General features: G+C 41.2%; 1 protein-coding gene across 1 annotated transcript in view; it reads right to left on the bottom strand.

The window, feature by feature from the left end:
- Positions 1 to 19,824, bottom strand: part of chico (insulin receptor substrate 1 chico) — a gene marked incomplete in the record, with an annotated part of 785,196 nt that extends 765,372 nt beyond the window's left edge. The window contains 1 exon segment of the mRNA XM_053781624.2: positions 19,631 to 19,824.
- Positions 19,825 to 23,265: the final 3,441 nt, after the last annotated feature.

Here is a 23,265-nt window from a genome sequence, read left to right as displayed (position 1 = left end):
TCTTTAGAGCTCCATTTGTTCTATTAATTGAGTACAAGAAACTGCCAATTTACCAATTTCAGCTATCCAATAAAGTGATCAGAAACTGGCAATTTGGCCAACTTCACACAAATTAAAAAAGATGCCAATTTCAAAATAGGGTCCAGAATAAACAATGCAGATATTCTGGCCCTTATCGCTACCAGGGACATGCACAAGGCCTTTGGCACGACGGTCTCATTTACAAACTCGTAGACCCCTCTGATCACAACTGGACCTTTCTCAGGCTCATCTACAACTTCTTAACAGGAAGAAGAATCATCCCCACCTTCCACGGAACGGAATCAACCCCTTCACACCAACAGCAGGAGTACCCCAAGGCTCCTGCCTCAGCCCTATCCTCTTCAACATATGCGTCAACGACCTCCTTCAACCTGAACATACCGACACCATCATCACCCAATTCGCAGACAATGTCATCCATGTTGTCTCCTCCACCCCTACAGCTGGTGCAAATAAGCATAGGAGAGCAATTGAGAAAATGAATGAAGAACTAAATAGAACAGCCAGGTGGGAGAAGAAATGGAGAATCACAACCAACCCAGACAAAGTCATCATCAGCACCATTGGATGCTTACCATCAACCATAGAAAACAAAGGGGGCATTTCCATCAGAGACACCCGAATAGCTATTAGGAATCCAAACAAGATCCTAGGATACGAGATCGACAGATTACTCAACTCCACATCCCGCATAACCAAAAAAGTAAACCTAGCGAAAGCCCGCCTTGGCCAACTTTATCGATTCAAAGCAGCTCCCCCCACATCAAACAACACCTGTACAAGATGATGATCAGACCTCTGCTGGAATACCCCTGTGTACCCATGTCGCTCACAACCAAAACCAACATGCTAAAACTCCAAAGAGTCCAAAACAAAGCCCTCCACTTCATCACTGGCACCAGATTCAGAGACAGAATCATGACCGAGGACCTACACATACAACAGAGAATCCCCGCAATCAATGTCCGGTTAGACAAACTCACGAAGAGACAACTATATGACATGCAGGAATTATGTGCCTGACAGAGAGAACCCCCCAACCAGTGAACACGACTGACTATACCATTACCACCCCTCCTCACAGATCCCAAAGAATGACCCTCCAACAAAGAGTTCGACGCTTCATCCACAAGGAGAACTTCCCTCGACCGAAAATCTTAAGCGACCTCCCCGCAGAAGAAGAATGGTTACCACCGGAACCATTCTATGTCCAGTAAAACGGACTAATGCTCCCCATCTCCGGGTGACCCACTTCTATCAACCTACACCTCACAACTAACCTTGTTGCACCTACAACTACCCTCCAGCAGGACACCACCTCAGTCACTGCTTAGCCGGCCAACCCCAGATGAGCAACCAACCTCCATCAAATGAACTGCAACTTCCGCCTGCAGCTGCGGCCTTCTGACCAACCTTTTGCGAAAAAAAAAAAAAGGAATTGCACGCAGTATGCATCCTTCCAATTCAATGGCGCACTGGTATAACAACAATACATATAGCAGTGTGCAATTGATGGGCAGGAGGCATACCCCACTCATGAAACCAACCTCCTTATAAACTACTCAATATGCACACACGAGTATTCAAAATACACCAAAGTGGATAGGCCACTACCCTTTTATAACCCCACCTACCCCTCCTCCCTCCCTATCTTTCCTACATTCCATCCTTACCCATCCTTCTTCCTCCCTCCCATCTTACCAAAGCTCTGGTCAGAACCTCGAACATAACATTTTCTCTGTTCATTAGTCACGTCTCCAGGCCGCTCTTACATTACTCTTTCTTTCTATTTTAAATTTTTATTCTCACAAAAATATAGATGATTTACTGTCATGCAGACTACTGCATTATTGTAATAATTGTATAAATAATGTCAGCCCATTTGTGACTGTGTATTAGACTGGCGAGTTGGCCACGTATTGGACATCAGCAAAAATCGAACATTACCACCACTTTGAGCTTAATTTCAAGGTCCTTTTCATCATGAAACCAATCAAAATCATCTCTATTTCTGTAATGTGTCTTCCACTCTATCAAATGAGACCAAGAAAACGAGAATATAACCATTAACCCTTAACGCTCCAAACAGATTGACGTTCAAATTCGTATTGCTAAAAAAGTAGATCTAGTTTTTTTTACATATTTTCAAATATAACAAAAAAAAAGATGTAGATAAAAGTTTTTTTACACGTTTTCAAATGTAAAACAAAAAAGATCTACATATTTTACATACTTTCAGATGTTGAAAAAACGTATATATACGTTTGGACCATTTAAGGGTTAATACTATACGAAAATACACCTCAAAGTCAGCATTTTAATCCAAAAACACGGTCGGAGTTTTTATTTCTCATTATGCACTGCGTGCTGCAGGATTTTTTTTTATACTGCACACACTGACCACGCTTGATTTGAAGCCACTAGAATTTTGGCGTGTTAATACGTCAAAAACACTGGCTCGTAAGATGTACATGTATACGTATATACGACAAAAACAGTCAAAGGGTTAAGGTGATTTGCTGTCATTGATCCTCATGCATAGGTACTATATGTGATTATTATTATAATCAAAAAGAAGCGCTAAGCCACAAGGACTATACAGCGGTACTATATGTGAGGTATGGATAGATTAGAGAGTAGTACAAAGTGAGCAGGGATGCTTGAGGGACATAATATTGCATTTTTGGGAGACTGCTTTTTTTTTTTTTTTTAGAAATGTTCTGGATGTGTGCATTGAATTTTAGTTTGCTGTCCAGGTATAATACTGCCAAGAATTTACCCTCATCTTGCCTATTGATTGATGTATTGTTTATCATTATGTTCAAATGAACCCTTTTTACTCACTTCCCAATAATGTCAAAAATGAGTGAGAGTTTTTTAGCTGTGATCTAAGTAGATATTTTGGTCAGTTCGGCATTTAGTGCACTGCTGGGTGAAGCTGGATTTGTATTTGAAATGACAAAAATTGTGTCATCCACAAATAGAATTGGTTAAGGTTCCCATGAAACATTAGGAAGGTCATTGATGTAGATAAAGAATAGCAGAGGGTCCAAGACACAACCCTGTGGAACCCTTATGTTAATCAATTGAGTTCCTGAAGAAGTCATTAATGGTTATGTGGTGTATGTCACTCAGGTCAGGTAAATTTTCATCAGATAACATTATTTTCAAGAGAGGAGCAGACTGAGGTGAGCAAAGCAGCTGTATTATTGCATCGTCGGTACTCCATCCCAAGCTGAAGTCAAATTAACATGGGTTAAGGATATTGTGTTTGGTTATGAAGTCACATACGATACAGTATTTGTTATATATTATATTTTCAAGATTTTAGACAGCAAAGGCAAATTAGAAATGGTGAAACTTTTGCTACTTTAAGTTAGGAAAGGTTTTGGCTGCAACTGATTTACTGAACAATGCTGCAGTAATTGATGATAACACACAAGAAGCGTTTTTTGTATATTCGTGATGGTATACACGTACTTTATGTGCTTTGTTTTTCAGTAACATAAGTACAGATGTAACCTTCATTGAAGTGGTTAGGTACAGTGAGCATGGATGATTATCAGTAGGGTAATCACTAGCCTGGACAGGATAGTTTAGGATTTTGCTGGCTAGATTTGTTTCAATAGTTGAAGTCATTAACCCTTTGAGGGTTTCGGCCGTACTAGTACGGCTTACGACCCAGGGTTTTTGACGTACTAGTACGCCTAAATTCTAGCGCCCTCAAATCTAGTGGGAGAAAGCTGGTAGGCCTACATATGAAAGAATGGGTCTATGTGGTCAGTGTGCAAAGTATAAAAAAAATCCTGCAGCACACAGTGCATAATGAGAAAAAAAAAACTTTGATCGTTTTTTTGGAATAAAACAGCGACTTTGCACTGTATTTTCATATGGTATTTATTGTTGTATTCTAGTTTTCTTGGTCTCATTTTATAGAATGGAAGACATATTACAGAAATTCAGATGATTTTGACTGGTTTTACAATAAAAAGTACCTTGAAATTGAGCTCAAAGTAGCAGAAATGTTCGATTTTTACCAAAGTTCAAAAGTAAACAAATCATGCCAAGCGTCCAATACACGCCAACTGGTGAGTCTAATATTCTTTCGCAAGTGCGCCAATATTATTTATACCATTTTTTACACTAATGTAGTAGTCTGCATAATAGTAAATCTTCTATTTTTTGTGAGAATAAAAATTCAAAGTGGAAAGCAAAAGAATATAAGAGGGGCCTTGAGATGTGACGACTGAACAGAGGAAATGTCATTTTAGTGCCAGGAACGTCTTTCTTGTTTATTCTGGACCCTATTCGGAAATTGGCATCTTTTGAAATTTGTGTGAAATTGGCAAAATTGCTAAATTCTGACCACTGTACTGAATAGTTGAAATTGATAAATGGGTGGTTTCTTGCACTCATTCGATAGAAAAAGTGGAGTTCTAGCGAAATATTCATATTTTTTGCCGACTAGTACAGTGGAATTGGCCGAAAATGGGGCTCAAAGTGGGCAAAATCGCCGATGCGTAAACAACGCAGGGACCGCTAACTTCGCGAGAGCATAATTCTGTAAGTTTTCCATCAAATTTCAAACTTTTGGTGTCATTATGATCGGGAAAAGATTCTCTATCTTTTCATAAGAGAAAATTATTTTTTTTTTTTAAATTTGGCCGACCCTGAGAACGAGTCTCGGAGAGGGCCTGTCGACCCTCAAAAGGTTAAGTTGATTTACTGTCTCTGAGGCTTGGAAGGAAGATTCACTAGATTTAAGTAGAACTATTTCTTTGAATTTGTTGAACTTACTTGTGCCTGGTCTTTTTGTATCTCTCTCATTAATAAACTGAATCTGTTGGCAAAATATATCTGTTTTTATTTCTTTATGTGCAAATCTCTCTGCCAATCAATGTTGCTGATTGGCGCTATAAAGTTACTTACTGATGTCTCATCATGAAGCCTAAAGATTTTATTAGTTTCTTGGGACATTCTGATAATGCCTGCTGATAGAGGAGCTGAAATATTTGTCCATGTGCGGTCAAGTGATGCTACAGTAATTGCAGATGTTCTTGTAGGTTTGGTTTTCAAGGGTATTAGTAACCAGCTGTACATATTTAGGTATAATTGCTAAACATGCGAAATTCTTAACATTAAGACTTTAAAACATTTCAAAAAGTGAATTAATAATTATACAGCTATCACATTTTTAACTTTTGTATTCCTAATATCTCATTTTTACATTTACTGATGAATATTACACCACAGTACTGTATTAACTACAGTACTAAATGCTTAATGATGTACAGTGGAACCCCGAGTTTTGGCCGCCCTGAGTATCGGCCGTTTTGAGTTTCGACCACTTTTTTCAGCTAAATTTTGTCCAGAGTTTCAGCCTGTGCCCCGTGTTTTGGCTGGCGTACCAGACCTGTCCACCTGCCTGCGCCTACCCATGCAGGCGTCATGAGCCAGTCTAGCTTTGTTTATCCTTGAGTGAACATTACCCTGTGTGCTCATCCAACCGTTTCACAATAAATTCATTGTGTTCAGTGCTTGTTTATTGATTGTGACTGTGAAATAAGCCACCATGGGCCCAAAGAAGCTTCATAGTGGCAGCCCTTTGGTAAAGAAAGTGAGAAACACGACAGAAGTGAAAAAAGAAATTGTAGCAAAGTACCAAAGTGGAGGAGGAAGAGAGTGGGGAGAATGTGCCTTCTTCAGTGATTCAATGATTCTACGATATGTTCGATACTAAAGCAGCACGAGTCGATAAAGGCTACAGTGCCAGCCAGCATTAACCCTTTCGGGGTTTTGGCCGTATTAGCACGGCTTACGAGCAAGGGTTTTTGGCGTACTAGTACACATAAATTCTAGCGCCTGTGTTGAGGTACCTGTGGAGACAAAAAATGTTATCCGTGGAGGCAAAGAAGGGAATGTATGAGAGTATAGTGGTAGTGGTACCAACACTTATACATACAGTGGTCCCTCAATAATCGTCCGGCCTGAAAGTTGTCCATTTCGGAAATACATGTATGTAGTCCTGTTTTTTCGTCAAAATATTGGCTCGCAAATGGTCCGGTAACTCGCTAATAGTTCTTCGTCCCGGACGCGTACTCACGCTCTGAGCCGCCTCGGCCTTTCCTTCCCAGCCAGTGTGCCATTGTTTACGTGCTCCAGCGAAATATTTCATAATATTCCATTTATTTTAGTGCTTGCAAGTTATTTAAGTGCTAAATAAGCTACCATGGCTCCAAAGAAAGCTCCTAGTGCCAAGCCTTTGGTAAAGAAGGTGAGAAATACTGTTGAATTTAAGAAAAACATCACTGAACAATATGATAGTGGCGTACGTGTGGGCGAACTGGCCAGGATGTATAACAAATCCCGTACAACCATATCTTCTATCATAGCCAAGAAAAAGGAAATCAAGGACGCTGTTGTTGCAAAGGGGGGTAAATATGCTGACAAAAATGAAATCACCAGTACTCGAAGATGTTGAGAAGTTATTATTGGTGTGGATAAATGAGAAACAATTAGCAAGAGATAGTCTTATGACGTCGCTTATTTGTGAAAAGGCTAGGCAGTTGCATGACGATTTGGTAAAAAAATTGCCTGCAACTAGTGATGATGTGAGTGAATTTAAGGCCAGCAAAGGCTGGTTTGAGAGATTTAAGAAGCGTACTGGCATACACAGTGTGGTAAGGCATGGTGAGGCTGCCAGTTTGGACCACAAGGCGGCTGAAAAATATGTGCATGAATTCAAGGAGTACATAAACAGTGAAGGACTGAAACCTGAACAAGTGTTCAATTGTGATGAAACAGGCCTCTTTTGGAAGAAAATGCCAAAGAGGACCTACATTACTCAGGAAGAAAAGGCGCTGCCAGGACACAAGCCTATGAAAGACAGGCTGACGCTAATGTTCTGTGCTAATGCTAGTGGGGATTTCAAAGTGAAGCCATTACTAGTGTACCATTCTGAAAATCCCAGTGTGTTCAAGAAAAACAATGTTATGAAGAGTAAATTGTGTGTTTTTTGGAAATCTAATAGTAAGGCATGTGTCACGAGGGAAATTTTTGTAGAGTGGTTCAATGAAGTGTTTGGCCCTAGTGTGAAGAATTACCTCCTGGAAAAGAAATTGAATCTCAAGTGCCTCCTAGTAATGGACAATGCACCTGCTCATCCTCCAAACTTGGATGACCTAATTCTGAAGGAGTTTGGGTTCATCACAGTAAAGTTCTTGCCCCCGAATACCACTCCTCTCCTCCAGCCCATGGACCTGCAGGTCATTGCAAACTTTAAAAAACTCTACACCAAAGCAATGTTTGAAAGGTGCTTGAATGTGACCTCAGACACTCACTTGACCCTACGAGATTTTTGGAAAGAACACTTCAGTATTCTCCACTGCGTAAGCCTTATAGGTAAGGCTTGGGAGGGACTGACTACCAGGACTTTGAACTCTGCTTGGAGAAAATTGTGGCCAGATTGTGTCCACAAGAAGGATTTTGAAGGGTTTGGGGCTGACCCTGATGAGCCTATGTCAGTTGATAAATCCATTGTGGCACTGGGGAGTTCCATGGGGTTGGATGTGAGTTTGGAGGATGTGGAAGAGTTGGTGGAGGACCACAACGAAGAGTTAACCACCGAGGAGCTGCAAGAGCTTCAGCAGGAAGAGCAACAGATCGCAGCTCAGAATCTTGCTGTAGAGGAGGAGGAAGAGAGATGGAGGAAGGTGCCTTCTTCAGAAATTAAGGAGATTTTTGAAATGTGGGGTAGGATGGAAAGATTTACGGAGAAACATCACCCAGAGAAGGATGTTGCAAGCCATATTGGCAACTTGTACAGTGACAGAGTCTTGGCCCATTTTAGGGAAGTTTTAAAGAGACGCCAGAAACAGAGCTCTCTGGACAGTTTTTTTGCGAGACAGGACTCCTGTGACTCTCAAGGTGGTCTTAGTGGCATTAAGAAGCAGAGAAGAGAAGTAACCCCAGAAAAGCAATTGGTACCTGAGGTGTTGATGGAAGGGGATTCCCCTTCCAAACAATAAATCATCCAATCAGTCTCCTTCTCCAGTCTTCCATACACAAAGAAGAATTGCCAATAAAGGTAAGTGTTATTCTGTTAATGTTTAATTCATCATCTGCCACTGTACTGTTTATGTGCTACATCTATATTTCATGCAAAAAATTTTTTTTTAATACTTCTGGGTGTCAGGAACGGATTAATTGAATTTACATTATTTCTTATGGGGAAAATTGTTTCGTAAATCGTCCATTTCGATAATAGTCCCACTTCCAGGAACGGATTATGGACGATTATTGAGGGACCACTGTATAGGCGTGAAGCTTGGGTTGTAAATGCTGCAGTGAGGAGGTGGCTGGAAGCAGAGATGTCCTGTCTAAGGGCACTGTGTGGTGTAAATATTATGCAGAGAATTCATAGTGCAGAAATTAGGAGGAGGTTTGGTTACTAAAAGTATTAGTCAGAGGGCTGAAGAGGGGCTCTTGAGATAGTTTGGTCATTTAGAGAGAATGGAACAAAGTAGAATGACTTGGAGAGCATATAAATCTGTAGGGGAAGGAAAGTGGGGTAGGGGTCGTCCCCGAAAAGATTGGAGGGAGGGGGTATAGGAAGTTTTGTGGGCAAGGGGCTTGGACTTCTGGCAAGTGTGCATGAGCATGTTAGATAGGAGGGAATGGAGACGAATGGTTTCTGGGACCTGACGAGCTGTTGGAGTGTGAGCAGGGTAATATTTTGTGAACGGATTCAGGTAAACCAGTTACCCAGACTTGTCATGGAAATGGGAAGTACAATGCTTGCACTTTAACCCTTTGACTGTTTCGGTCGTATATATACATCTTATGAGCCACCATGTTTGACGTATATATACTCAAAAATTCTAGCGGCTTCAAATCAAGCAGGATAAAGCTGGTAGGCCCACATGTGAGAGAATGGGTCTATGTGGTCAGCATGTATCATATAAAAAAAAATCTTACAGCATGCAGTGCATAATGAGAAAAAGAAAACTTCGACTGTGTTTTTGGATTGAAACACCGACTTTGTGGTGTATTTTCGTATAGTATTTATGGTTGTATTCTCGTTTTTTTGGTCTCATTTGATGAAATGGAAAACATCTTATAGAAATAAGGGTGATTTTGATTGGTTTTACTATGAAAAGAACCTTGAAATGGAGCTCAAAGTAGGGGAAATGTTTGATTTTTGCCGATGTTCAAAAGTAAACAGATGATGTCATTGTTCAATAAATGTCCAACTAGCCATTCTAATATGCAGTCATGAATAGGTTGACATTATTTATACAATTATTACAATTTTGCAGTAGTCTGAATAAAAGTAAATCTTCTATTTTTTGTTTGAATAAAAATTCAAAATAGAAAGCAAGAGTAATGTCAGAGGGGCCTGGAGATGTGACTGATGAACAAAGAAAATATTATTTTAGACCCAGGAATGTCTGCATTGTTCAGTCTGGATCCCATTTTGAAATTGGCATATTTTTTAATTTGCATGAAATTGGCCAAATTGCAAATTTCTGACCACGTTACTGGGTAGTTGAAATCAGTAAATGGGCAGTTTCTTGTACTCAGTCGATAGAACAAATGGAGTTCTCAAGAAATAGTTATGAGTTTGGTCGACTGGAACAATGGAATTGGCCGAAAATAGGACTCAAAGTGAGCAAAATCGCCGATTCGTAAATATTGCCGAGATCACTAACTTCACAAGAGCGTAATTTCATAAGTTTTCCACCAAATTTTGTTCTTTTGGTGTCATTACCATCAGGAAAAGATTCTCTATCATTTCATAAGAAAAAATAATTTTTTTTTTTCAAAAATTTTTCGACACCACAAGATTTGGGGTTGCGACAAAGGGTTAAAGGAGGGGTTTGGGATATTGGCAGTTTGGAGGGACATCTAAACTGTCTCATCTGAGTGCTTTTCCACAAAGACACTGATTATGTATTAGTGTTGGTGGAAGTAACGAGTGTTGTTATAAAAATTAAAGGAGGGGTTTGGGATATTGGCAGTTTGGAGGGACATCTAAACTGTCTCATCTGAGTGCTTCCACAAAGACACTGATTATGTATTAGTGTTGGTGGAAGTAATGAGTGTCGTTGAAAGTTTTTTCTTTATTTTTGGGTTTTTCTTTCTTTTTAGGTCACCTTGCCTTGTCAAAAATTTAATATTTATGCCACTCTGAGCCCTATTTCAAGATATTTCCTGTCTAAAACCAACTGAAATTATCTATATGTCAGTAGCAAGTCTTTCATTTTATCAAGAGATACCAAGAAACAACTAATAAACACATAAAAACAATTCTAAAGAATAAAGATGATATTTCTTTGCAAAGGTTACAATGTGCAATAACAATTTTGATTTGTTGAGTACAAGAAAGTCACTATCATGCTGGGGTATTTTGGGCAGACTAGTCCTAGGACATAATAGCTACTTAACCCTTTCAGGGTCCAAGGCCCAAATCTGGAGTCACGCACCAGTGTCCAAGAATTTTCAAAAAAAAAAATTGTTATTTTTTCTTATGAAATCGTAGAGAATCTTTTTGTGAAGGTAATAAAACAAAAAGTACGAAATTTGGTGGAAAATTGACGAAATTATGCTCTCGCGAATTTTGATGTGTCAGCGATATTTACGAATCGGCGATTTTGCCGACTTTGACTCCCATTTTAGGCCAATTACATTATTCCAATCAACCAAATTCTTAGCTATTTCACTAGTATTACTTCTATTCTATCGATTGAGCACAAGAAATCGCCAAGTCAACTGTTTCAACTACAAAATAAAGTGATCGGAAATTGTTAATTTGGCCAATTTAACACAAAGTTCAAAATATTCCAATTTCAAAATAGGGTCCAGAATGAACAATGTAGGCATTCCTGGCACTAAACTAACATTTCCTCTGTTCATTAGTTATGTTTTGAGGCTTTACAAATAAATTCCATTTTGATTTTTTATTCACATAATGAATTTTTATTCACACCAAAAAATAGATTTACTGTTATGCAATACTGTAATAATTGTATAAATATCATCACCATATTTGTGAATGTATATTAGACCCACCAGCTGGCGTGTATTAGACGTGTGAGGTCGTTTGTTTACTCTTGAATATCGGCAAAAATTTAACATTTCTGCTACTTTGAGCTCAGTTTCAAGCCATTTCCAGTGCTAAACCCAATCAAAATCATCTCTATTTCTGTAATATGTCTTCCATTCTATCAAATGAGACCAAGAAATCGCAAATACAACTATAAAAAACATACGAAAAAACACTGCAAAGTTGCTGTTTTAATCGAAAAATCATTTCATTTTTTTTTCTCTCATTATACACAGTGTGCTGCAGGATCTGTTTTATGTGGTGCACACATACCACATAGATGTATTCTCTCATATCTAGGCCCAAATGTACCACTCACAGTTTATCAGAGTGAGCTGAGCTCATGGCGTAGATCTACGGTTTGGACCCTGAACGTAAAGCCGTAGATCTACGGGACGGACCCTGAAAGGGTTAAGTCTAGACAAGATAAGAGTGGCTAACTTTTTAATAAATCTTTATTTTTTCTTAATACGTACTATTTTAAACCGAATACAAGTTCACATGTTTGCTTTTCCCATCATGCACTGCACCCTTGGTTATCAGCCATTCCTGTTATCGGCCAACTCGGTGATCGGCCGTTTCGGACGCATCTGTCCGCCAGCTGGGGCAGCTTGCGCGTCAGTTTGGATGTCTCTCTCAGTTCGTAAGGAAGCTTCTGCTCACACATCCAAACATTTTGCTTGTTTTCCATTGCTTTTTGTGGGTTTTTTGCAGTGCAACTGTGAAATAAGTAACCATGGCTCCAATGAAAGTTCCTAGAAAAGTTCCTGTGGTAAAGAAAGTGAGAAACACCATGGAATTTAAGCGTGAAGTGTAGCAGGCATACAGGGAGTGTAGCAGGCATGCAGGGAGTGTAGCAGGCATGCAGGAAGGTTAGCAGGTATGCAAGGAGTGTAGCAGGCATGCAGGGAGTGTAACAGGCATGCAGGAAGTGTAGCAGACATGCAAGGAGTGTAGCAGTCATGCAGGAAGTGTAGCAGGCATGCAGGAAGTGTAACAGGAATGCAGGAAGTGTAGGAGGCATGCAGGAAGTGTAGGAGGCATGCAGGAAGTGTAGGAGGCATGCAGGAAGTGTAGCAGGCATGCAGGAAGTGTAGCAGGCATGCAGGAAGTGTAGCAGGCATGCAGGAAGTGTAGCAGGCATGCAGGAAGCCAGCATTAGTCTTCAATAAAGTTATGTAATTCTGATTTAATTGTTAAAAAAAAAAAAATTGTGAATATTTTTGTCCAGAATGGATTAACTGTATTTACATTAATTCTTATGGGAAATATTATTTCGGTTTTCGGCCATTTCGGTTTTAGGCCGAGCTTCTGGAGCGGATTACAGCCAATAACCAAGGGTCCACTGTACTGTGCATTTGCTGCACAGGTCCATTTTTCTCAAGCCCAGACCAAAATTTACCACTCACAGTTTACCTGCAGGAGCCGATCTTAAAAAGTGCATCTACATGAGGGATGCCCCATCAGTGACATAGATTTACAAGGGAGACAGCTGACATGCTACTGTTATGACATTTTGCAGTGTTTCTTAAATTGAATCTAACACAATATTACTGATTATTATAATCTAGGGGGAGCGCTAAACCCATAGGATTATGCAGCACCTGTGGGGGATATGGAAGGTATTTAGGCTTAATTCATCGAACTGGAACACAGATCCAATTCCTTAGATCAAGATCCCCTCACCAACGTCAAGGAACCTTCCTTGAGGGGACAATATTACTGAAGCATCATTAATATAGTCTATCTTGCTAACACTACATCAGTCAGATTATTGCAAATTTGTATAGTATTTAACATTATAAGTAGTATTCAATTAAAAATACACATTTTTGTCACGACCATTATATAGGAAATTCTCCCTCCAAGAATTTGCCAATAAATTTTAAAGCCACTCGACTTCTACGCAATAATTTTAAATACTGGCAAAGTATCAACTTATGCCGGCATCAACTAAAGACACAACTGCTAATAATCTATATGGTACAGTGTAAAAACTAAGTTTCAAGCACTTTTAAATTAAATACTTCAAAGTGATATTGCTACAGGTAATTTAAATAAAACGTTATTTGCAGTAGCAGCCAAAAAGGAGTCATTTCAATGCATCATAATGTAGCTCTTTATTTGTTCTCTACATCATTCAACAGTATTTATTTATTTTATGTCTTTGCAAACAGTACACTGAGATTTTGTATTTACAATAGTGGGTTGCAATGCAAAGAGAGCCTCTATTATGCCTAGGCATTATGGGCCAACTTAACATTATTGGCTTACAGTCTACTTAATACTAAGGAATATATCATAGTTGTACAGTAGGATAGTAATTATTTCACAGTTGTACAGTAGAATATTAATTATAAATGAATCAAAATTTGTATAATACAAAGATATATTTATTTTCGAAAATGCTTTTTGTGAAAAACAATGTTTCAATTATATTCCTGTCAACAATGGATAAAAGGTTCAATGTGATTGTTTCAGTTATGATGTGGGAGTACATAGTTCCTTGATAATGTGAGTAGTCACGAAAGCGCTTGGAATTTCTCTATTCTTTCAGAGTGGTTGTTTTGCATATTTTGAAACCACCTGTTTACTGTGATCTTATTGCATAGGTGAATAAGTGTATACTAAACATTTACCGAGAATCACTTTTCCCTTAACCTGATTCCAAGCACTGTATATATCAATATATACAGTACTAAATATTGAGTAGTATCAGCTAGTTATTTATTAAGACTACATAGTTATTTAAATAGCTATTTACTAAAGCTGCTGCTGCAAAACCAGTCAGCAGTAACTGCATTAAAAAGTGTTGCCTTTTACCAGTGTCTACTTCTGATATACTGTACCTCTGATGAATTTCGAGTCTTACTATTCTTTAGCCCAGCCATCTGGTGCTAACCTGGTCAACCAGGCTGTTGCTGCTGGAGGCCTGCTTCCCCACATATCTATCACAGCCTGGTTGATCTGGCACCTTTTATTTACTTAAAATTTAGTTGGAAAAGTTGAATGCATTTGTTAAATGGGAAGAAGTGGAGTGAAGAAAGGCAGAAGTAGAGTAGAGAAGAATGACAGAGCAAGAGAGGAGTAGAAGACCAAGAGTATAAGAGATGAGCAGGAGTAGAGTAGAGGGGCAGGAATGGAGTAGAGGGGCAGGAGTGGAGTAGAGGGGCAGGAGTGGAGAAGAGCAGGAGTGTAGTAGAGGAGTGGAGGGGCAGGAGTGGAGTAGAGCAAGAGTGAAACAGATGAACAGGAGTACAGTATATGAACAGGAGTGGAACAGGTGAGTAGGAGTGGAACAGATGAACAAGATTAAAACATGAACAAGACAAACAAGATTAAACAGATGAACAAGAACAAACACACAAGATTAAAACAGATGAACAAGACGAATAAATGGAAAAGATTAAAACGGATGAACAAGATTAAAACAGATAAACAAGACGAACAGATGAACAAGACAAACAGATGAACAAGATTAAAACAGATGAACAAGATTAAAACAGATGATCAAGATGAACAAGATTAAAACAGATGAACAAGATTAAAACAGATGAACAAAATTAAAACAGATGAACAAGACAAACTGATGAACAAGATTAAAAGGGGTGAACAAGATTAAACAGATGAACAAGATTAAAACAGATTAATAAGATGAACAGATGAACAAGATTAAAACAGATGTACAAGATTGGAAAAGGTGAGCAGGAGTGGAGCAGGTCACCAGGAGTGGAACAGATGAACAAGTGGAACAGATGAACAAGAGTGGAACAGATGAGTGGAACAAATAAGAGTGAAACAGATAAGCAGGAGTGGAACAGATGAACAGGAGTGGAAGATGAGCAAGAGTGGAATAGATGAAGAGAGCAGTGAAATAGATGAACAAGAGTGGAACAGACGAACAAGAGGGGAACAAATTAACAAGAGTGGAACAGATGAACAAGAGTGGAACAAGTGAACATGAGTGTAACAGATAATCAAAAGTGGAATGGATGAACAAGAGTGCAATGAATGAACAAATGTGGAATGGATGAACAAATGTGGAATGGATGAACAAATGTGGAATGGATGAAGCGGAGTGGAACAGATGAACTGGCGTGGAACAGATGAACAGGTGTGGAACAGATGAACAAGTGAAACAGATGAAGAGGCATAGAACAGATGAACAACAATATAACAGATGAACAGCAGGGTGTAACAGCTGAACTAACTAGAATGAAAGAGATGAACAGGAGTGGAACAGGTGAACAAGAGTGGAACAGATGAACAAGAGGAACAGATGAACAGGAGTGGAACGGATGAACAAGAGTAGAACAGATGAACAAGAGTAGAACAGATGAACAAGAGTAGAACAGATGAACAAGAGTAGAACAGATGAACAAGAGTAGAACAGATGAACAAGAGTAGAACAGATGAACAAGAGTAGAACAGATGAACAAGAGTAAAATATGAACGAGTGGAACACATAAGGACTGGGACAGATGAGTAGAACTGGAACAGATGAGCAGGATTGGAACAGATGAGCAGGAGTGGCGTAGAAGAGCAGGATTAGAGAACAGTAAAATAAGAATAGAGAAGAGCAGCATGGGTAGAAGTGTAGAACAGGGGGAGCAGGAGTGAAGTAGCAGGAGAAGCAGGAGTGCAGTAGCAGGAGAAGCAGGAGTGCAGTAGCAGGAGAAGCAGGAGTGCAGTAGCAGGAGAAGCAGGAGTGCAGTAGCAGAAGAAGCAGGAGTGCAGTAGCAGAAGCAGGAGTGGAGTAGAGAAGCAGGGGTGGAGTAGCAGGAGTGGAGTAGAGGAGAAGCAGGAGTGCAGTAGCAGGAGAAGCAGGAGTGGAGTAGAGGAGAAGCAGGAGTGGAGTAGAGGATTAGCAGGAGTGGAGTAGAGGAGAAGCAGGAGTGGAGTAGAGGAGAAGCAGGAGTGGAGTAGAGGAGAAGCAGGAGTGGAGTAGAGAAGCAGGAGTGTAGTAAGAGGAGAAGCTGGAGTGCAGTAGCAGGAGAAGCAGGAGTGGAGTAGAGGAGAAGCAGGAGTGGAGTAGAGGAGTTGCGGGAGTGGAGTAAAGGAGAAGCAGGAGTGCAGTAGCAGAAGCAGGAGTGGAGTAGAGGAGTAGCAGGAGTGGAGTAGAGGAGAAGCAGGAGTGCAGTAGAGGAGAAGCAGGAGTGCAGTAGAGGAGAAGCAGGAGTGGAGTAGATGAGTAGTAGGAGTGGAGTAGAGAAGTAGCAGGAGTGGAGTAGATGAGTAGCAGGAGTGGAGAAGAGAAGTAGCAGGAGTAGAGAAATAGGAGTGGAGTAGAGAAGTAGCAGGAGTGGAGTAGAGGAGAAGCAGGAGTGGGTAGAGGAGAAGCAGGAGTGGAGTAGCAGGAGTGGAGTAGAGGAGTAACAGGAGTGGAGTAGAGGAGTAACAGGAGTGGAGTAGAGGAGTAGAGTAGAGGAGTGTAGAGAAGCAGGAGTGGAGTAAAGGAGAAGCAGGAGTGGAGTAAAGGAGAAGCAGGAGTGGAGTAAAGGAGAAGCAGGAGTGGAGCAGAGAAGCAGGAGTGGAGTAGAGGAGTAGCAGAAGTGGGGTAGAGGAGAAGCAGGAGTGGAGTATAGTAGCAGGAGTGGAGTAGATGAAAAGCAGGAGTGGAGTAGAATAGTAGCAGGAGTGGAGTAGAGTAGTAGGAGTGGAATAGAGGAGTGGAGTAGATGAGAAGCAGAAGTGGAGTAGAGAAGCAGGGGTGGAGTAGAGAAGCAGGAGTGGAGTAGAGAAGCAGGAGTGGAGTAGAGAAGCAGGAGTGGAGTAGAGGAGAAGCAGGAGTGGAGTAGAATAGTAGCAGGAGTGGAGTATAGTAGGAGTGGAATAGAGGAGTGGAGTAGATGAGAAGCAGAAGTGGAGTAGAGAAGCAGGGGTGGAGTAGAGAAGCAGGAGTGGAGTAGAGAAGCAGGAGTGGAGTAGAGAAGCAGGAGTGGAGTAGAGAAGGAGTGGAGTAGAGTAGGCAGGAGTGGAGTAGAGTAGGCAGGAGTGGAGTAGAGGAGTAGCAGGAATGGAGTAAAGGAGCAGCAGGAATGGAGTAGAGAAGAAGCAGGAGTGGAGCAGAGAAGCAGGAGTGTAGTAGAGAAGTAGGAGTGTAGTAGAGGAGAAGCAGGAGTGGAGTAGAGAAGGAGTGGAGTAGAGAAGGAGTGGAGTAGAGAAGTAGAGGAGAATCAGGAGTGGAGTAGAGAAGTAGAGGAGAATCAGGAGTGGAGTAGAGAAGCAGGAGTGCAGTAGAGAAGCCGGAGTGGAGTAGAGAAGAAGCATGAGTGGAGTAGAGGAGTAGCAGGAGTGGAGTATAGTAGTAGCAGGAATGGAGTAGAGGAGAATCAGGAGTGGAGTAGAGTAGTAGCAGGAGTGGAGTAGAGTAGTAGCAGGAGTGGAGTAGAGTAGTAGCAGGAGTGGAGAAGAGTAGTAGCAGGAGTGGAGTAGAGGAGTAGCAGGAGTGGAGTAGAGTAGCAGGAGTGGAGTAGAGGAGTAGCAGGAATGGAGTAGAGAAGCAGGAGTGGAATAGAAAAGCAGGAGTGGAGTAGAGAGGAAGCAGGAGTGGAGCAGAGGAGAAGCAGGAGTGGAGTAGAGGAGAAGCAGGAGTGGAGTAGAGAAGCAGGAGTGGAATAGAGGAGAAGCAGGAGTGGAGTAGTGGAGAAGCAGGAGTGGAGTAGAGGAGAAGCAGGAGTGGAATAGAGGAAAAGCAGAAGTGGAATAGAGAAGCAGGAGTAGAGAGGAAGCAGGAGTGAAGTAGCGGGGAAGCAGGAGTGGAGTAGCGGGGAAACAGGAATGGAGAGGGGAAGCAGGAGTGGAGTAAAGAAGCAGGAGTGGAGGGGAAGCAAGAGAGGAGTAGAGAGGCGGGAGTGGAGTCACACACACACCACACACAGGGGAGGAGTGGAGTAGAGGAGAAGCAGGAGTGGAGTAGAGAGGAAGGAGTGGAGAAGAGGGGAAGCAGGAGTGGAGTAAAGAAGCAGAAGTGGAGGGGAAGGAGGAGTAGAGAGGCAGGAGTGAGTCACTCACACACACCACACACGGGGGAGCAGAAGTGTAGTAGAGGAGAAGCAGGAGTGGAGTAGAGAAGCAGGAGTGGAGTAGAGGAGAAGCAGGAGTGGAGTAGAGGAGACGCAGGAGTGGAGTAGAGAAGCAGGAGTGGAGTAGAAGCAGGAGTGGAGTAGAAGCAGGAGTGGAGTAGAGGAGAAGCCAGAGTCCAGTAGAGAAGCAGGAGTGGAGTAGAGAGGAAGTAGCAGGGAAGCAGGAGTGGAGAAGCAGTAGTGGAGTAGAGAAGCAGGAGTGGAGAAGAGGGGAAGCAGGAGTGGAGTAGAGTGGAGTAGAGAAGCAGGAGTGGAGTAGAGAAGCAGGAGTGGAGTAGAGGAGAAGCAGGAGTGGAGTAGAGAAGAAGCAGGAGTGGAGTAGAGGAGAAGCAGGAGTGGAGTAGAGGAGAAGCAGGAGTGGAGTAGAGAAGCAGCAGGAGTGGAGTAGAGAAGCAGGAGTGGAGTAGAGAGGAAGTAGGAGTGGAGTAGTGGGGAAGCAGGAGTGGAGAAGAGGGGAAACAGTAGTGGAGTAGAGAAGCAGTAGTGGAGTAGAGAGGCAGGAGTGGAGTAGAGAGGAAGTAGGAGTGGAGTAGTGGGGAAGCAGGAGTGGAGAAGAGGGGAAGCAGGAGTGGAGAAGAGGGGAAGCAGTAGTGGAGTAGAGAAGCAGGAGTGGAGAAGAGGGGAAGCAGGAGTGGAGTAGAGTGGAGTAAAGCAGGAGTGGAGTGGAGTAAAGCAGGAGTGGAGCAGAGGAGAAGTAGGAGTGGAGTAGAGGAGAAGCAAGAGTGAGTAGAGAAGCAGGAGTGGCACAGAGGGACAGGAGTGGAGTAGAGGGACGGGAGTGGAGTAAAGGGACAGTAGGAGTGTAGTGGGGTAGCAGGAGTGGAGTAAAGGAGTGGCGGGTAGCAGCATTGCGCAACATGAGGCGCCGCCATCCAGTCAAAACATAACACCGTCTCCCCGCTCACCCAAACACACACACATACACACACACACACACACACACACACACTTACACTCAGACACACACACTTACACTCAGACACACACACACACACTCTTCACTTTCTAGACTGCACCATCACACACTATAACAAGATAGATACATCACATGCAGGTGTTGAACCATAGTCCTGTGTGTTTATTTTTGGTAACATCGCAGTCTGGCGCCCCGAGGCTGAGAACTGACCACTAAAGTGGGAGGGAACCACACGTATGAATGGATGAATTTCATATCACTCACAAACGTCCAGTTTCTGCACGCTGCACTCAGCGTACAGCTGTTTTTATTGGCTATGTTTGTATGGATAGAGCCGACACTTGTGATTAAAGGCGGGGAGTAGTGGTAAAGGACTACTACGTCGCAATGTTTCCCGTTAGACGACCCCCTCCCAGCCGTAGCTGGGGGAGGTCCCGTCCCTCACACACACACACCACCACCTCAACTATTTCACTCATTTACCTCCACTAACGTCACCATCACCGCTCTTTTCTGGCGGCTATCACTGCACTGCATCCTTGCACACTCCACTGCGCACAAGAGAACTGGTAACTATGGCAAAATCCGGCCATTTCTGTGAAAATTTGTGGAACTGCGCCATGTAGTTGACTAGGCAGCCTCCATCTTAGCAGACAAGGTCACGTGGGGACGGTTGTAAACAAGTGGGACGCACGCGTCACCTCACCTCACACTCACCCGCCACATTTAAACTTAAAATCACTCTTACAACTTATATATATACATGTATATATATATATATACATATGTCGTGCCGAATAGGCAGAACTTGCGATCTTGGCTTAAATAGCAACGCTCATCTTGCCATATAGGACAGGTGAAAATTTGTGTATGTAATAATTTCGCCAAAATCATTCTGAATCTTACGAGAAAAATATATTTCACTGTGTTTGTTTAGTATTAAATTATTATAAACGTATCTAAAATATATTTAGTTGGATTAGGCTAAAATAAATTGTGCTTGTTATAATAAGGTTAGGTAAGTTTTCTAAGATTCTTTTGGTGCAAAATTATAAAATTTTACATTAACATTAATTAAAAAATATATATATATATTTAAACGTACAAGAGAAAATTTTAGAAAGGACTTAATTTTAAAGGAGTTCTTGCTAATTGACCAGTTTTACATATTCGGCACGACATGTATATATAACGTGCAGAGGTGGCACCTTCATCTTCCCAGGGAATGTTCTGGCTCTCACAAACTCCAGATACCTTCCTCCTCATTGGCTCAGACCCCAGCACCTCTCATTGATCTATACCAGTTTAGCGCTTCCTCATTAATCCGTATAATAATAATAATGATAATAATAATAATAATAATAATAATAATAATATTATTATTATTATTATTATTATTATTATTATTATTATTATTATTATTATTATTATATAAATAGATGAATTTTTAATTTCGTAGCTGTGTTCCACAAAGGACATCACTCCCTTATATTCTCTTCCTGTGATGAATGGTTTTGAAAACCGACAAGTTGAAGATTGAGACACTTATGCAACATATGGGAATCTTTATTGAGGAAACGTTTCGCCACACAGTGGCTTCATCAGTCCAATACAAAGCCACTAAAGTCACTGTGTGGCGAAACGTTTCCTCACTAAAGATTCCCATATGTTGCATAAGTGTATCAATCTTCATCCTGTTCCTGATTCTCACATCTGACATAAACAGAGATGTAAGTCACAGCACCATGTTCTCCTTTGGTGATATCCTAAATTGCATGACAGCCTGGTTGATCAGGCTCTGATCCACCAGGAGGCCTGGTCACAGACCGGGCCTCGGGGGCGCTGACCTCCGGAACTCTCTCCAGGTAAACTCCAGGTAATGTCATCCGTCGAAGACACTGCAAATCTCCAAGCTGACATCAACTAAATCCTTAAATGGGCAGCAGAAAACAATATAAAGTTCAATGATGACAAATTTCAATTACCCGGCTATGGAAAACTCAAGGAAATAAAAACTATATCGGAGTATAAAACAAATTTCAACCACACAATAGAGGGAAAACTAATGTGAAGGATCTGAGAGTGATAATGTCAGTGAATCTCACTTTCAAAGACCACAACAATGTATCTACCACATCTGCTAGGAAAATAATAGATAGATAATGAGAACCTTCAAAACTAGGGACGCCAAGCCCGTGATGACACTCTTCAAATCGCTTGTTCTCTCTAGGCTGGAATACTACTGTACATTAACTGTCCCCTTCAAGACAGGCAAAATTGATGACCTGGAGAGTGTACAAAGGATTTTCACGGCACACACAAGTGCGATAAGGCACCTAAATTACTGGGAACGGTTGAAGTCCCTTGATTTGTATTCCCTAGAACACAGGCAAGAAAGATTCATTGTAATATACACTGAAAATCGTAGAGGATTTAGTCCCAAATCTGCACACGAAAATCATTCCCTACGAAAACAAAAGACTGAGCAAGAGATGCAACATTCCCCCATTGAAAAGCAGGGGCGCCACGAGTACACAAAGAGAAAACAAGTGTCCGGGGCCCAAGACTGTTCAACTGCCTCCCAGCATACATAAAGGGGATTACCAATAGGCCCCTGGCTGTCTTCAAGAAGGCACTGGACAGACACCTAAAGTCAGTACCTGACCAGTTGGGCTGTGTTTCGTACGTTGATCTACGTGCGGCCAGCAGTAACAGCCTGGTTGATCGGACCCTGATCCACCATGAGACCTGGTTACAGACCGAGCCGCGGGGGAGTTGACCCCAGAAACCCCCTCCAGGTATACTACTACTACGATAATAACCCGCACATAGGAGAAAGAAATTTGTTGACATTTCGGTCCGACTTGGACCATTATCTAGCTAATGGTCCAAGTCGGACCAAAACGTCATAAGTATCATTCTGCTTTGTGCTGGTTATTTGTGTATTGTTCCAGTCACGGTACTGTACATTTTTATGCTTTACTACTACTAAAAGTAATAAAACAATAATAATAATAATAAATTTTAATACACAGGTCGTCTCCCGAGGCAGGGTGACCCAAAAATGAAGAAACACTTTCATCATCACTCACTCCATCACTGTCTTGTCAAAGGCGCACCAACACTATAGTTCAGATGATCCTCCGAACTACAATATCCCCCCCCCACTACCCTTCAAAGTGCAGGCACAGTACCAGCTACCTCCAGGACTGGCTGACCGGTTTCCCTGACTCCTCTCATAAATGTTATAACAACAACGCAAATAATGATGATGATAATAATAATAATAATAATAATAATAATAATAATAATAATAATAATAATAATAATAGTTCAGAATTTAAATTGTAATAAATACGATTTACTTGAAATATTCTTCGTTTTATATAATTTCATCTTAATATGAACAGTACCAATGTAGAGTCCCTATAACTTGCTTAGTATGTCAAGTTTTTCACTAAGCGCTGCAGACTGTTACACTATAAAACAGTAATGAAAAACTGATAATGAATGGACAGGAACTCGAACCGCGGTCCTTGCATGTTGGGGATGCAGTGCTGGCACAGTGGTTTGTAACATGCAAGGACCACGAGTCTAGCCCCGGTCCATTCTTCTGTTTATTCATAAACAACCACAGAGGGAGTTGAATAATAACTGTAGGTCTTTCGTGTTGCAGTCAACACATCATCAGTAGCTTGTAATATTGTAAAAAGGAGTAGGAAGTCCAGGTAGATTCGTTCAAGGGAACGACTCTGGCTAGAGTCATTCCCTTGAACGAATACACATGGTTCCCTGATAATATTGAGAAATCATGAAAGCGCTTGCAATTTCACTATATCTGTGTGTATATCTTCCACTATTTTTTTTTTATAACTTGAGAACGCCTCATCCGCTCGTCTTTAAACTTTCATCCCTAGTTTACTGTACGGGGAAAAAATGTTAACAAGTTTTGGTGTGTGTAGTAGGTGTGTCGGGTCTGAGTTATGTACATTATTACAACATTCTTGGGATGGGTCTGAGATAATTAAAAAAAAAAAAAAAAAAAAAAAAAAATCTCTTCAGTTTGCTTTAAGAGTTTCTACACTGAGTGATACAGAAATATTTTAATGCACATCTGC

Source organism: Cherax quadricarinatus, chromosome 6 (assembly GCF_038502225.1).
Source record: "Cherax quadricarinatus isolate ZL_2023a chromosome 6, ASM3850222v1, whole genome shotgun sequence".
NCBI classification, from domain to species: Eukaryota; Metazoa; Arthropoda; class Malacostraca; order Decapoda; family Parastacidae; genus Cherax; species Cherax quadricarinatus.
The sequence above is the reverse complement of the archived record's forward strand: the minus strand, read 5'-3'. Positions and strand labels throughout refer to the sequence as shown.